Below are 13,273 nucleotides of genomic sequence, written 5' to 3'. Positions count from 1 at the left end.
CAAGAGGACAGAAATCAGGATTTCAGACTCTGGGGTGCACTAATGAATAAGACATGGGGGGATCTGTTCTCCAAGAACTCTGAGTTTAGTAGAGGAAACAGACTAATTACACTATGTGAGAAAAGGGCACAGGAGTCAAAATGAGAAAACAGTCAGCCCAGGGGAGTCAGGTGATAAGTCAAATAACATAGGCATCATACAGCAGGGATTATATACTGGGTATCAAAGTATGAATAGAAATTTTCCAGGTAAAAAGTAGGTGAAGACCATAGCATTCTAACTTAGAGAACAGCAAGTGCAATGGTAATGAACTGAAATCACGTATTGATATTTATGGCTAAAGCTTAAACACCATAGGGAGAAAGAGTAGGAGATGAGTCTGAAGAAGTAGGTAAGGGCTTTGGACATTATTCTGAGGAAGCCAGTGATGTTTTTGTTTTGTGTAACCTTGTTTTGAAAATTATTTCAAACTTATAGAAAAGTGGCAACAATAAGAAAAGTACATAGAACACCTGCATATCTTTTACCCAGATTCACCCATTAACATTCTGTCCCATTTGCTTTATCATTTTCTCTTTCTCTCTGAACGGCAGGGAAGAGCAGAACCAAGTTTTGGGACTGGATAACTGAATGGTGGAGGCTCTGCCAAGACAGACAGTAATGATAACAGCACAACAATATGAATAACTTACATATTATGTATGCTAGTTATATGCAAGGCACTGTTCTAAATGCTTTAGATATATTAACTTATTTAATCCTCAAAACAACCTTATGAGGTTAGTTTACTTATTAACTTCATTTTACAGATAAGAAAAATAGATATTTCGAGGGGAAAGATGATGGAGTCAGTTTTTGAGAGAGTAAGCAACTCCTACTCATTCTAGAAACTTCCAAGAAAAGGGCGAGAGACATTTATGACAAACCCCCAGCCAATATAATACTCAATGTGAAAAGATGAAAGACTTCCCACTAACTTCTGGAAAAAGACAAGGATGCCCATTCTTATCACTTCTGTTCAACGCAGTATTGGAAGTTCTAGTCACAGCAATCAGACAAGCAAAAGAAATAAAAGGGAAGATGATAATTGCAGATGACATGATACTCTATATAGAAAACCCTAATGACTCCACACAAAACTATAAGGACTAACAAATGAATTCAGCAAAGTAGCAGGATACAAGATTAATATATGGAAACCTGTTGCATTTCCTTACAGTAACAATGAAATATCAGAAAGAGAAAGTAAAAAAAAAAAAAAAATCCTGTTGAAAATTGCATCAAAAAAACACCAAAAACAAAAGCAAAAAAACCCTAGGAATAGCCTAACCAAGGAGGTGAAAGACCTATATGCTGAAAACTATAAAACATTGATAAAGGAAACTGAAGATGATGCAAAGAAATGAAAAGATATCCTGTGCTCTTGGACTAGAAGAATTAATATTGTTAAAATGGCCATACTACCCAAAGCAACCTACAGATTTAATGCAATCCCTATCAGATCATCTGTGACATTCTTAACAGAACTAGAAAAAATAATCCTAAAATTTATATGGAACCACAAAAGCAATCCTGAGAAAAAGAATCAAGCTGGAGGCATAACCCTCCCAGACTTCAGACAATACTATTACAAAGCTGCAGTAAATGAAACAGCGTAGTACTGGCACAAAAACACACATATAGGTCAATGGAACAGAATAGAGAGCCAAGAAATAAGACCACACCCCTACGGTCAATTAATCTATGACAAAGGAGGCAAGAATATACAATGAGGAAAAGACAGTCTCTTCAGCAAGTGGTGCTGAGAAAGCTGGACAGCCTTATGTAAATCAATGAAGTTAGAACACATCCTCACACCATACACAAAAATAAACTCAAAATGGCTTAAAGATTTAACTATAAGACATGACACCATAAAACTCCCAGAAGAGAACATAGGCAAAACATTTTCAGACATAAATCATATCAATATTTTCTTAGATTGGTATCCCAAAGCAAAAGAAATAAAAGTAAAAATAAACAAATGGGACCTAATCAAACAAACACAGCAAAGGAAACCATCAACAAAATGAAAAGACAACCTATGGAATGGAAGAAAATATTTGCAAATGATGCAACAACAAGGGGTTAATTTCTAAAATACACAAAGAACTCATACAACTCAATGTCAAAAAAAACAAACAACCCAATCAAAAATGGGTCAGAAGACCTAAACAGACATTTCTCCAAAGAAGACGTACAGATGGCCAAGAGGCACATGAAAAGATGCTCAACATCTGTAATTATTAGAGAAATGCAAATCAAAACCACAATGAGAAATCACCTCACACTGGTCAGAATGGCTGTCATCAAAAAGTCGACAAATAAATGCTAGAGAGGGTGTGTAGAAAAGGGAACCCTCCTACACTGTTGATGGGAATATAAATTGGTGTAGCCACTATGGAAAACAATATGGAGGTTCCTTTAAAAACGAAAAATAGAGCTACCATATGATCTAGCAATCCCACTCTTGGGCATATATCTGGAGAAAACCATAATTCAAAAAGATACATGGGGACTTCCCGGGTGGCCCAGTGGTTAAGAATCCACCTGCCAATGCAGGGGACACGGGTTCGAGCCCTGGTCCGGGAAGATCCCAAATGCCGTGGAGCAACTAAGCCCATGCGCCACAACTACTGAGCCTGCACTCTAGAGCCCGCGTGCCACACCTACTGAGCCCACATGCTGCAACTGCTGAAGCCCGCGCACCTAGAGCCCGTGCTCCGCAATAAGAGAAGCCACTGCAATGAGAAGCCCGTGCACTGCAACTGGAGAAAGCCCGTGTACAGCAACAAAGACCCAACGCAGCCAAAAATAAAATAAAATAAATAAATTTATATTAAAAAAAAAAGATACGTGTACCCCAGTGTTCATTGCAGCACTATCTACAATAACCAAGGTGCAGAAACAACCCAAATGCCCATCAACAGATGACTGGTTTATGAAGATGTGAGATATATGTTAATATACAGATATAGATGTCTATATTAATATCTCAATGGAATATTACTCAGCCATAAAAAATGAAATATTCCCATTTGCAGCCACATGGATGAACCTAGATAATATTATACTAAGTGAGGTAAGTCAGACAGAGAAAGACAAATATATGATATCACTTATATGTGGAATCTAAAAAATAATACAAATGAATCTATATATTGTACAAAACAGAAACAGACTCAGAGACATAGAAAACAAACGTATGGTTTCCAAAGGGGAAGGGGAGGGGGGAAGGGATAAATTAGAATATGGGATTAATAAATACAAACTACTATACATAAAATAGATAAGCAACAGGGATTTACTGTATAACACAGGGAACAATATTCAATATCTTGCAATAATCTTATTGCATCTATATTCAGTATCTTTCCTATAATGGAAAATAATCTGAAAAAAAAATATATATATATATATAACTGAATCAATCTGCTGTACACCTGAGACTAACACAATATTGTAAATCAACTATACTGCAATTAAAAAAAGAAAAGAGCAAGAGAAATGTGGGAACTATGGGTCAAGAGCTTATCTTAGAAAATTGGAACATTTATCCTTCATTCACATCAGGAGATAGCTTGTCAATCTCTAAACCTCCAACCTTAGCTTGAATGCTAAAGATTATATTAATTTTATGTATGTAATGCTGGAAATTATATATATATTATATTAATACAGCTTCAGCTCACATGGAAGAAAATTAAACCCAAAATACCAAAACGTAAGAGATGCTTTCAACCACAAATTTATTTCAAATTATGAAGTAAAATTAGATATGGAAATGGCAAACCAATTTTATTTGTATTTTAATACTCAAAATGGTTTTAAATTATTCAGATGGAAATCAGCATCTCTCAGTCGCCGCCTTGTGGCTTGGTTTAGTGATTTCCAAATTGATCAGATGGACAGACTTTATCTGAAGAACTTTATGAAATAGTTTCCAAGGCTGCATCTATGATCAGAACAGGGTAGGAGAAGACCTGTACTTTTAAAAAGCTCTCCGAGGTGATTTGGATGACCAGCCAGTGTAAAAACTGGCAGGGTAAAAATTATCTTTTTTTTCAAGTTCACCTGAAACAGCTTCAGACACAGTTTTTACAACAAGAAGGAAACTTAGAGATCATTTTCTCCCGTTGTTTCATTTCACTTGTGAAGAGACTGAAACTAAAACTGTGAAATGGCTTGTCCAAGGTCACAGTAAATGGCCAAACCCAGAGCAGAACCTAACATCTCTTGGCTCTAAATTCAGCATGATTAATTGGAACAATTCAGTCTAATCCAATCCATCTCCACCTGTTTATCCCCTAACTTACTGAGAGTTCAACAATGTCCCTACCCTCCACATCACTTCTGCCTAAGGAAAGCATAGGCAGAGTTGCCAACAGATAGTCTTTGGAGAGAAATTCTTTCCTTTTTAATACTTGGCATATCTTAAAGATTGATTTCTAGGAGGCAGGGGAAATTAAGCAGGATAAAATATTCCCTATAAGACAAGCCATTTGAACTGGTGGTCTCTTCCCTTCTCCAGGATCGGTCTACATCAGCTTTGAAGGAGGGCTGAGCAGGGACCCCTTCCCCCAAATATCAAAGTATCACCTCTCATTCTACATAATAAAGTTAATTATCCTTTGGGTCTAGAAATTTGAAAGTGCAGTGGAAAATACAGCTTCCTGGGACGGGTAACAGGAAAAAACACCTTCCAGTCTGCCCCTAGGCAAGGATTAGTGAGTTAATCTGTAGAAAGATGGACTGAGGCGTGGGCAGGTGCTGAATGAGGAAAGGAATTTGAAAAGTGAGGAAATAGGCCTGGCAAAGTTTGTCTGCTTCACCATTTTGCAAGGGTTAGATCTGTTTATCCCCAACATAATTACATTTCTGGGATTCCTTTCAGTCCTTTCCCTCTGATCTCTTTCAGTGTCCACATCAGCTTCGAGAAGTTCTGGGCTCATCTAAAATAAAACCTTGCCTTTTCAAAAGTCAGACCAGCAGTGTGGGCATCTCCTGGGAGGTTGTGAAAAATGCAGAATCTTGAGCCCCACCCGAAACCTACTAAAGCAGAACTGGCATTGTAACAAGATCCTGAAGTGATTCGTATGCACTTAAGGTTTAAGAGATAATGCTCTAAAAGATAAATTGCAGAATGGTGTGGCTGGAAGAGAACCAAATGTTACCTAGGCCAGTTCAGAGTTTTCTCAACTACATTAAAATCCAGGGTTTCATGAAATGGTTCCATGATTCTAAGAAGCATAATTATGTTTTGCTGAAATTGCTGAATGTATAAATGTTTTAAGCTTGAGGACTGTATCAGAATTGTTTCTTTCTCTCTTCCTTTAAATTACACTCTTAACTTCACCTATGGTGGGGCATTTGTTTCTAAATGCAATCAAAAAGAACAAGTTTGGACTTCCCTGGTGGCGCAGTGGTTAAGAATCCACCTGCCAATGCAGGGGACATGGGTTCGAGCCCTGGTCCAGGAAGATCCCACATGCCGCGGAGCAACTAAGCCCGTGAGCCACAACTACCGAGCCCGCACGCCACAACTACTGCAGCCCGCGTGCCTAGAGCCTGTGCTCCGCAACAAGAGAAGCCACCGCACTGAGTAGCCTGCGCACCCCAATGAAGAGTAGCCCCAGCTCACTGCAACTAGAGAAAGCCCAATGAACGTGGGCAGCAATGAAGACCCAACGCAGCCAAAAATAAAATATAAATAAATAAATAAATTTATATTAAAAAAGAAAAAGAACTCGTTCAAGTATTGTCATCTTAAGTAGAAGCTGCAAGAAGCCAGCAACAGCTCTCAGCATGTAATGAGTTATGTGGACTTCAGCAAATTATACGGTTTTCTTGAATATTAGTCACCACATCAGTGAGATGGAGACACTATTGTCTGCCCCTGTATACCTCCCAAAAGAGTAAAGGATCAAAAGAATTCCTAGTTTCTGGAAATAGCGCTGCTGATAACTTAGTGGCTCAGATCAGAAACGGAGAAGCCATTCTTGACTTCCCACATCAGGTCCATCACCAATTAATCTCAAGCTCATTACTTCTCCCACAACCTTCCATTTCTTTTATTCTCGCTGCCACTAATCTAGACCAAACCACCACATATTTTTTCCTAAACCATGGCCTCCTCCGGGTGACCCCTGCCCCTGCTGCCCTTTAAGACATCATTTACTCTGAAACTAGAGGGATTTTTCAAAAAGCACTGTTTTGATCACAGATTTTCCCTACCTAGAACTCTTCGATGGCTTTCTAGGGCTTTTATGGGAAAGTCCCAAATCCTCCTGTGATTCATTCTGCTTCAGATCTGGTCCTTGCCACCTTCTTTACAATCTCTTCTCTTGCTGCTCTCTAGTTATATCATTTTTGAAAATCAGAACATCATGAAGAAACAATATGTCTCCCACTGTCCCTTTAACCTTTCATGTGACTGTTTCTTCTCTCACACTTAGATGAAAATACCAGCAGTTGCAGTAACTTTTTGGTTCCCTACTGGGTAACAGAAAATATTATGGTCACTTCCAATGTCAATACATTCTCAGTTCAATATTTCAAAACAACAAGTCCCATATGACACTGAAAACACTCAAAGTTGATTTAAAATTGAATTGTGCCCCTCCCCCATGCTGGAGCCCAAAGTGAGCTGGTTGCTTGTCGAAGAAGAGGGTGGGTCCTAGTCTCTTCTCATTTTCCCCACATGGTGCTCCCACCTCTCCCACCCCCCTCCAATGTGCTAAACCTGGTTTCTGATTCCACCAGCGGGTTGAAGCAAGGGAAGAGAGGAGTGGTAAGGAAAGGGTTAAACTTCTTCCCTGGCTCATACTGTCTAAAGATGCCTCACCAAATGTAGAAGTCTAGCTGCTGCCTGCTGACCTCTCTTCTGGCTCTGTAACTGCAGATGACTCCAGTTTTTAAAGCACGAGTTGACATCAGTCCACCATGCCCCCTAAACTCCTCAGGGTACATATTAAATTCCCCTACTGGTCCAAGGGAAGTCCTTCTCTCTAATCTCAAGATGAAAGGGAGCACGGCATTCCCATCCCCCTTGGAGAGGTTGGAGGAAATAACTCTCTCTCCAAAAAATCATCTCCACAAATCATTCCCTCATTTGGAATTCAGGAGTCAAATAACCAGTTTCTGGATGTTTAATTTGAAATTACTATAGAGTGGTATGTTGTAGAACCTGCTTCAATTTCAGATCTCTCTTACCTTAAAGTCAAAGCTTGCATTTTAGCATCATATTGCATGGAATTTCTGTTGGTTTCTCAAACATATTTCTCAAACCATATTCTTGTTGATTTCTGGCCTTTCAAACATGTTGTCTTCTCTTCTTCCACTCATTCATTTATCTTGGCACTACTCATGTTATCTCCAATTCCTCATCCACATGTCAGTATAAAAGGGTTGAGAGGGCTTCCCTGGTGGCACAGTGGCTGAGAGTCCGCCAGCAGACGTAGGGGAACATGGGTTCGTGCCCCAGTCCGGGAAGATCCCACATGCCGCGAAGCGGCTGGGCCCGTGAGCCATGGCCGCTGAGCCTGCGCGTCCGGAGCCTGTGCTCCGCAACGGGAGAGGCCACAGCAGTGAGAGGCCCGTGTACTGCAAAAAAAAAAAAAGACAGATATGAACTGTATTTGCTTCATAGATAAGGAAATCATAAAAGCCAATAAACACATGAAAAGATGCTCAACCAAATAAATTATGTAGGAACTACAAATAAAAACTAATAGACACCACTTTCCACCTACCAGACCAGCAAACATGAAAAAGTATAACAATATCAAATGTTGAGAGGATATATAAATACTTAGCTATTGCTGATACCAGTGTAAACTGGTCTAAACTCTTTAGAAAACAATTTGTCACTGCCTTATCAAGGAGAACATGTGCATACTCTATGACTCAAAAATTTACTTCTAGGTAGTAACATAATGCTCAGGAGATATGTACAAGGATGTTCATGATAGCACTATTTGTGATGGTCAAAAACGGGGAACAATCCAAATGCCCACTGACAGAAAGAATAGATTAAGGTATGTTCATACAATAGAATACTATACATCAGTAAAAATGAATGAACCACAGCTCTATGTGACAAAATGGATAAATCCGGGAACATAACGTTAAATTTTAAAAAAGCAAGTTGCAGAAGAATACTTGAAGTATAATACCTTATATATAAAGTTAAAAACAAAGTTAATAAAATATTTTGCACATGCATATACATAGACATGTAATAAAACCATACAGAAAAGCAAAGCGAAAATAAAAAATTTAAGACAGTGGTAATTTCTGGATAGAGATTCTTTATATATATATTACATACATATGAAGAAATTTTATATACATGGGTGATGGGCACATATGTGTTTATTTTATTATATTCTTTATAACTTACCTATTTTTATTCATATTTTGTATATGACATATCCATAAATTATTTTATATGTATAAAATATTTGATTTTAAAAGTATGGTTTTACTCATTTCTCCATTTATCTGCCATAATCAGTTGTCTCTGTCTGTTATTTCAAGGTAGGACCTATGATTCTTTTTTTTTTTTTTTTTTAAATACGGAACACTTCACGAATTTGTGTGTCATCCTTGTGCAGGGGCCATGCTAATCTTCTCTGTATCGTTCCAATTTTAGTATATGTGCTGCCGAAGCGAGCACAGACCTATGATTATTGACTATCAACCTGTTTCAGGGCCAAAGTCTGAACCCCAGTTCTGAGGAGGCATTTTGCCTCCATACTAAGTCCAGTATTAGACAGCAGGGAAAGTAGGATAAGAATTACGTTCCAGAGGTTCCCTGGTGGCGCAGTGGTTGACAGTCCGCCTGCTAATGCAGGGGACGTGGGTTCGTGCCCCGGTCCGGGAAGATCCCACATGCCGCGGAGCCGCTGGGCCCGTGAGCCATGGCCGCTGAGCCTGTGCGTCTGGAGAGACCACAGCAGTAAGAGGCCCGTGTACTGCAAAAAAAAAAAAATGGTGCACAACCATTACTGTTATTTACAAGTTAAACTGAAGCCTGGGCACTACTTTCTTTAACTCACTATTTCATTTGACAGACATTCACTGAATGGTTACTAGGCACCAGATATTTTGATGATGGGTCAGTAGCTTCAGCCTCATAAGTGAAAAATGGCATTTGTTCTAACCTCAGGGCTAGGCCTAATGAAGAGGTTTCTGACCCAAGGCATGCACAATGTGAGAATTGAGTTACAGGGACTTAGGCTGTGAGCAAGTAAAATGTTTAATAAATAATGAAAATATGACCCTTGGCGCCAGCATGGTACTTAAGGCCATCTGCTGAGTCATTCCTAAGCTGGGGAAACGTAAGTTCCTGAAGCTACCTGGAAAGCTGGTTATGTCATCTCTGCATGAAATGAATTCCGAAATATATGTCACCTCCTGGGGTGGTGTGGGTGTGGGAAGAGGTTTTAACTCCTGGGAAGTGAGATATTACTTTGTTCCATTTTGCAAAAATGATCTATTAGACTCCATTCCCAGAAACTGTCTCCTGAATGGCTTAAAGCAGGGCTAAAGAAACAGAATGCATATTTTAAATAGATTCTGTCTTTCTCTGAGCTGAACTCCAAGTTGCCTAATAAATTTTTAAATTCCCAAAGAGCTAGATGCATTCAGAGTGACTCCAAAAAAGATGTTCTATTTTGGGATGTCACAAGCATCACTGCCATAAATCATCACAAACAAAACTGTTGCTTTGACTAACTGGGGGCTATACAAAAGGCTGACCTCTTCGTCCTCATCTGCTTTCCCCTTCTTCCCTTTATTGGATATCAGTTTTCAGAATTAAGGATATGAATCTGATCTATCTTCCTCTTAATAATTCAGGCTTTAGGTCATAGAAGGACCATAGGATTTCAGAGCTGGCAACTGGAACTCAGAGTTCTTGCATGCATTTCTCAAGGTCATACATCTTAGTGCAGTGGTTCTCAAGCTGTGGTAACAGAATCACCTGGAGGGCTTGTAAAAACACAGATTGCTGGGTCCCATTCCCCAAGTTTCTGATTCAGTATGCATGGGGTGGGGCCTGAGAACCTGCATTTCTGGCAATTTTTAAGGTGTTATTGATCCTTCTGGTCCAGGTCATAGTTTGAGAGCTACTGTCTCAGTTATTCGAAGGACAAGATATAGAGGCCAACCCTCAAACTGTCCAGTACTTTCTCCAAGGCGGCTCTTCTATAGCATATAGATTTTATGTCCTATCCTTTATAAAGTTATGGAAACCAGAGTTTCTTCTCCTCCTGAAAGGGGAGAATTCCATTGGAGGTAGACCTAAAAGCATGAGCTTTGGAATCAGACAGGCCTGGGTAAGGGATTAGCTATTCCACAGTTTAGTTTTGTGATTTGGGGCAAGTTACTTAGCTTATTTGAGTTCTAGTTTCTTCATCTGTAAATTAGTAATTATTAGCTGTTCTAATGCTTTGAGACTCCTGAATGAACTGTTCAAAAACTATCTGACAGAGTTATAGGACTGTAAGCCATTAATAAAGCATCTAATTTAGCTTCTTCACTTTCTAGATGTGGAAACAAAGACCCAGGGAAAGTAAGTGTCTTAACTGAGATCTCATAGCATATGGCAAAGGAGGACCAGGATCCTGGCCTTTTAATGAGTTTTGTTTTGTTTTAATCCTTCACATTGAATGAATATTTCCAAATCAAACACTTAAAAACTAAACACTTTAATAATGGAAGTCCAGTCATATGACAATATATAGACTTATGACATTTTAGAGAGCCATATAAGCCAAGTTCTGTGATTTAATCTGCTTTTCAAAATACCATTTTTTTTGGAACAAGGTTATATATTACACTTATACAATGGGACATATTATATGGGAAGATAATAAAGAATCTATTCTACTCACATTTAACAACTAAAAGAAAACTTACAGCAAGTCTCCAAAATTTATTTTATTTTTATTTACAATGCAATTTCAGAAAAGAACCTTCCTTGTGACATGGTGGTGTTTTGCAAAAGGGGTGTGGCTGTATAGAATTCTTGTCTTTGCTGTTAGAATTCAGTACATTTGAAAAATGAGAGTTAGCAGATGGAAAATCATTTTCTACATCAAGGAGAAAAATGTTTTAAATGTATTAGGAAAATTATAGCAAATGTTTAAAAGAGAAAAAAGCAACTCAGAGGACATTGCACACTCAAGCTGTACTTGTTTGGGATGTATAAAAATTAGAGTGTTTGAGGGCTAGATTAAACTCTTCATCTAGTGAACACGGACCCTGGGGTGCAGTGGTGTTGGGAGATTTGCTGAACTGATCAAATGGCTTTGGCAAAGAGGAGCATGGAGCCCAGTTCAGTGCTTTTGGCATGGTGACCAGCTCATCATTGCCTTCATTTTTTAAAATAGTAATATTTTCCAAAATATTAATATTTTGATGAAGTCAAGAAACAAAGGGTCAGTGTTGTGGATTAAGAAACCAAGGTGTGGGCTTCCCTGGTGGCACAGTGGTTGAGAGTACGCCTGCCGATGCAGGGGACACGGGTTCGTGCCCCGGTCCGGGAAGATCCCACATGCCACGGAGAGGCTGGGCCCGTGAGCCATGGCTGCTGGGCCTGCGCGTCCGGAGCCTGTGCTCCGCAATGGGAGAGGCTGTGGCAGTGAGAGGCCCGCGTACCGAAAAAAAAAAAAAAAAAAAACAAAGAAACCAATGTGTGCTTTGGTGCTCTCTTGTTATTTGTCTTGATGTGAGCTGTTTACATCTAAATCATTATTTGGTTTATAGTAAGACTAAGACCAATATATTTTAGAAAGCTTATTTGATCCAAGTAATAAGAGATATATCCACTAAGTTACCACTAGCTGGTTGGTTAAGTAGACAAGTAATGGGCCTCTTCTTACAACTCTTTAGCTTCCTGTTTCAACCTGCAGTATCCAGATTTAATCAATGCTGCAGCCACTCCAAGATGGCAGGAATATTCAATTGCCTTGGAAGCATATACTGATGTTGCATGATCAGAGGGGATAAGGCAGAGGGCTTTGTTCACAGCTAAGAGACAGGGGATTGTGCCAATCAGAAAGCCTAGCTTATAAGAAAAGAAAAGCCTAGATAAGAAAAGCCTTATCTGCCCGGCACCTGATAATTAACAACCCTCACTAATGGGAAGCTGCAATCCCAGGAAGATAATGGAAATACCTTTAAAAAGCCAATTTGACCCTTTGCCAAAATTTGCAATGGGCCCTACCTCAGATGATTTGGAGCTCATTTTAATAGGCTTGAAAATCTGAAAATAAATGATTTTGAAGTGATGACATAAATTATGTATGAGTATCCATTGAATATTCATGTATAATGAGTTTATGGAATACAAGAGAGTATTTCTTTTGAGATGCTGCAATACTGTTATTGTTAGATTCAGAGCCCAGCTGATTGCTTATAGGGAGCCTTTGTGCAAATTTGAAAAAGGCACCCCCTCTGAGTGATGCAGCCATGTGGGTACATGATTTGGCAAGAGGAGCCTGGGCTGGATCTTAACTCCCTTTTGTCCCATTGGCTGGGTGCTTTTGTACAATGCACAAATTGCAATCCTTAAGTGGCAGCCCCAATTGCTACATGAAATGTGTGCCAGTAGCAAGGATTTCAAGGCTTGAAGTGCTTGTGTTGGCTGTTAGAGAGTACATTTGAAATTTATAAAAGTGATGGTTCCTTCTCTTGCCCCAGCACAGAATTTATCTGCAGAGATGAAGTGTCAGTTAAGCTCTAAAATGCCATGAAAGCAGGGGGAGCCTTCATGATAAGAGAATAGAGATCTTGTCTTGGCAGCTATGTTCCCTGAAGAAGCATAGCTAGTGAGTCACACTTCCCAAGCCAGAGGCAAACAACTCAACACCTGGGAAATTTAGATTTCTGACACCACAACTGTCTCATTTCCCACCCGCTGCACTGACACTAGAAGGGGAAAACTGTTGTGTTGGGTGTTGAGGTAAAACCTTTTACATCCACCCAGTTGTACTGGAACTTAGGGTCAGTGGGTATTAGCAATAAAAGTATATGGGCTCGGGGCTTCCCTGGTGGCTCAGTGGTTGAGAGTCCGCCTGCCGATGCAGGGGACACGGGTTCGTGCCCCGGTCCGGGAGGATCCCACATGCTGCGGAACCGCTGGGCCCGTGAGCCATGGCTGCTGAGTCTGGGCGTCCGGAGCCTGTGCTCCGCAACGGGAGAGGCCCGCGTACCGCAAAAAAAAAAA

General features: G+C 39.7%; 1 non-coding gene across 1 annotated transcript; it reads right to left on the bottom strand.

Annotated features, from left to right (window-relative positions):
* Positions 1–8,609: 8,609 nt before the first annotated feature.
* Positions 8,610–8,716, bottom strand: LOC112395676 (U6 spliceosomal RNA). The gene has a single exon (XR_003002423.1). It is a non-coding gene; the product is annotated as a U6 spliceosomal RNA (small nuclear RNA).
* Positions 8,717–13,273: the final 4,557 nt, after the last annotated feature.

Source organism: Neophocaena asiaeorientalis, unplaced genomic scaffold (assembly GCF_003031525.2).
Source record: "Neophocaena asiaeorientalis asiaeorientalis breed wild unplaced genomic scaffold, Neophocaena_asiaeorientalis_V1.1 scaffold249, whole genome shotgun sequence".
Classification (NCBI taxonomy): domain Eukaryota; kingdom Metazoa; phylum Chordata; class Mammalia; order Artiodactyla; family Phocoenidae; genus Neophocaena; species Neophocaena asiaeorientalis.
Note: the sequence above shows the minus strand (reverse complement) of the source record. Positions and strands in the feature narration are given on the sequence as shown.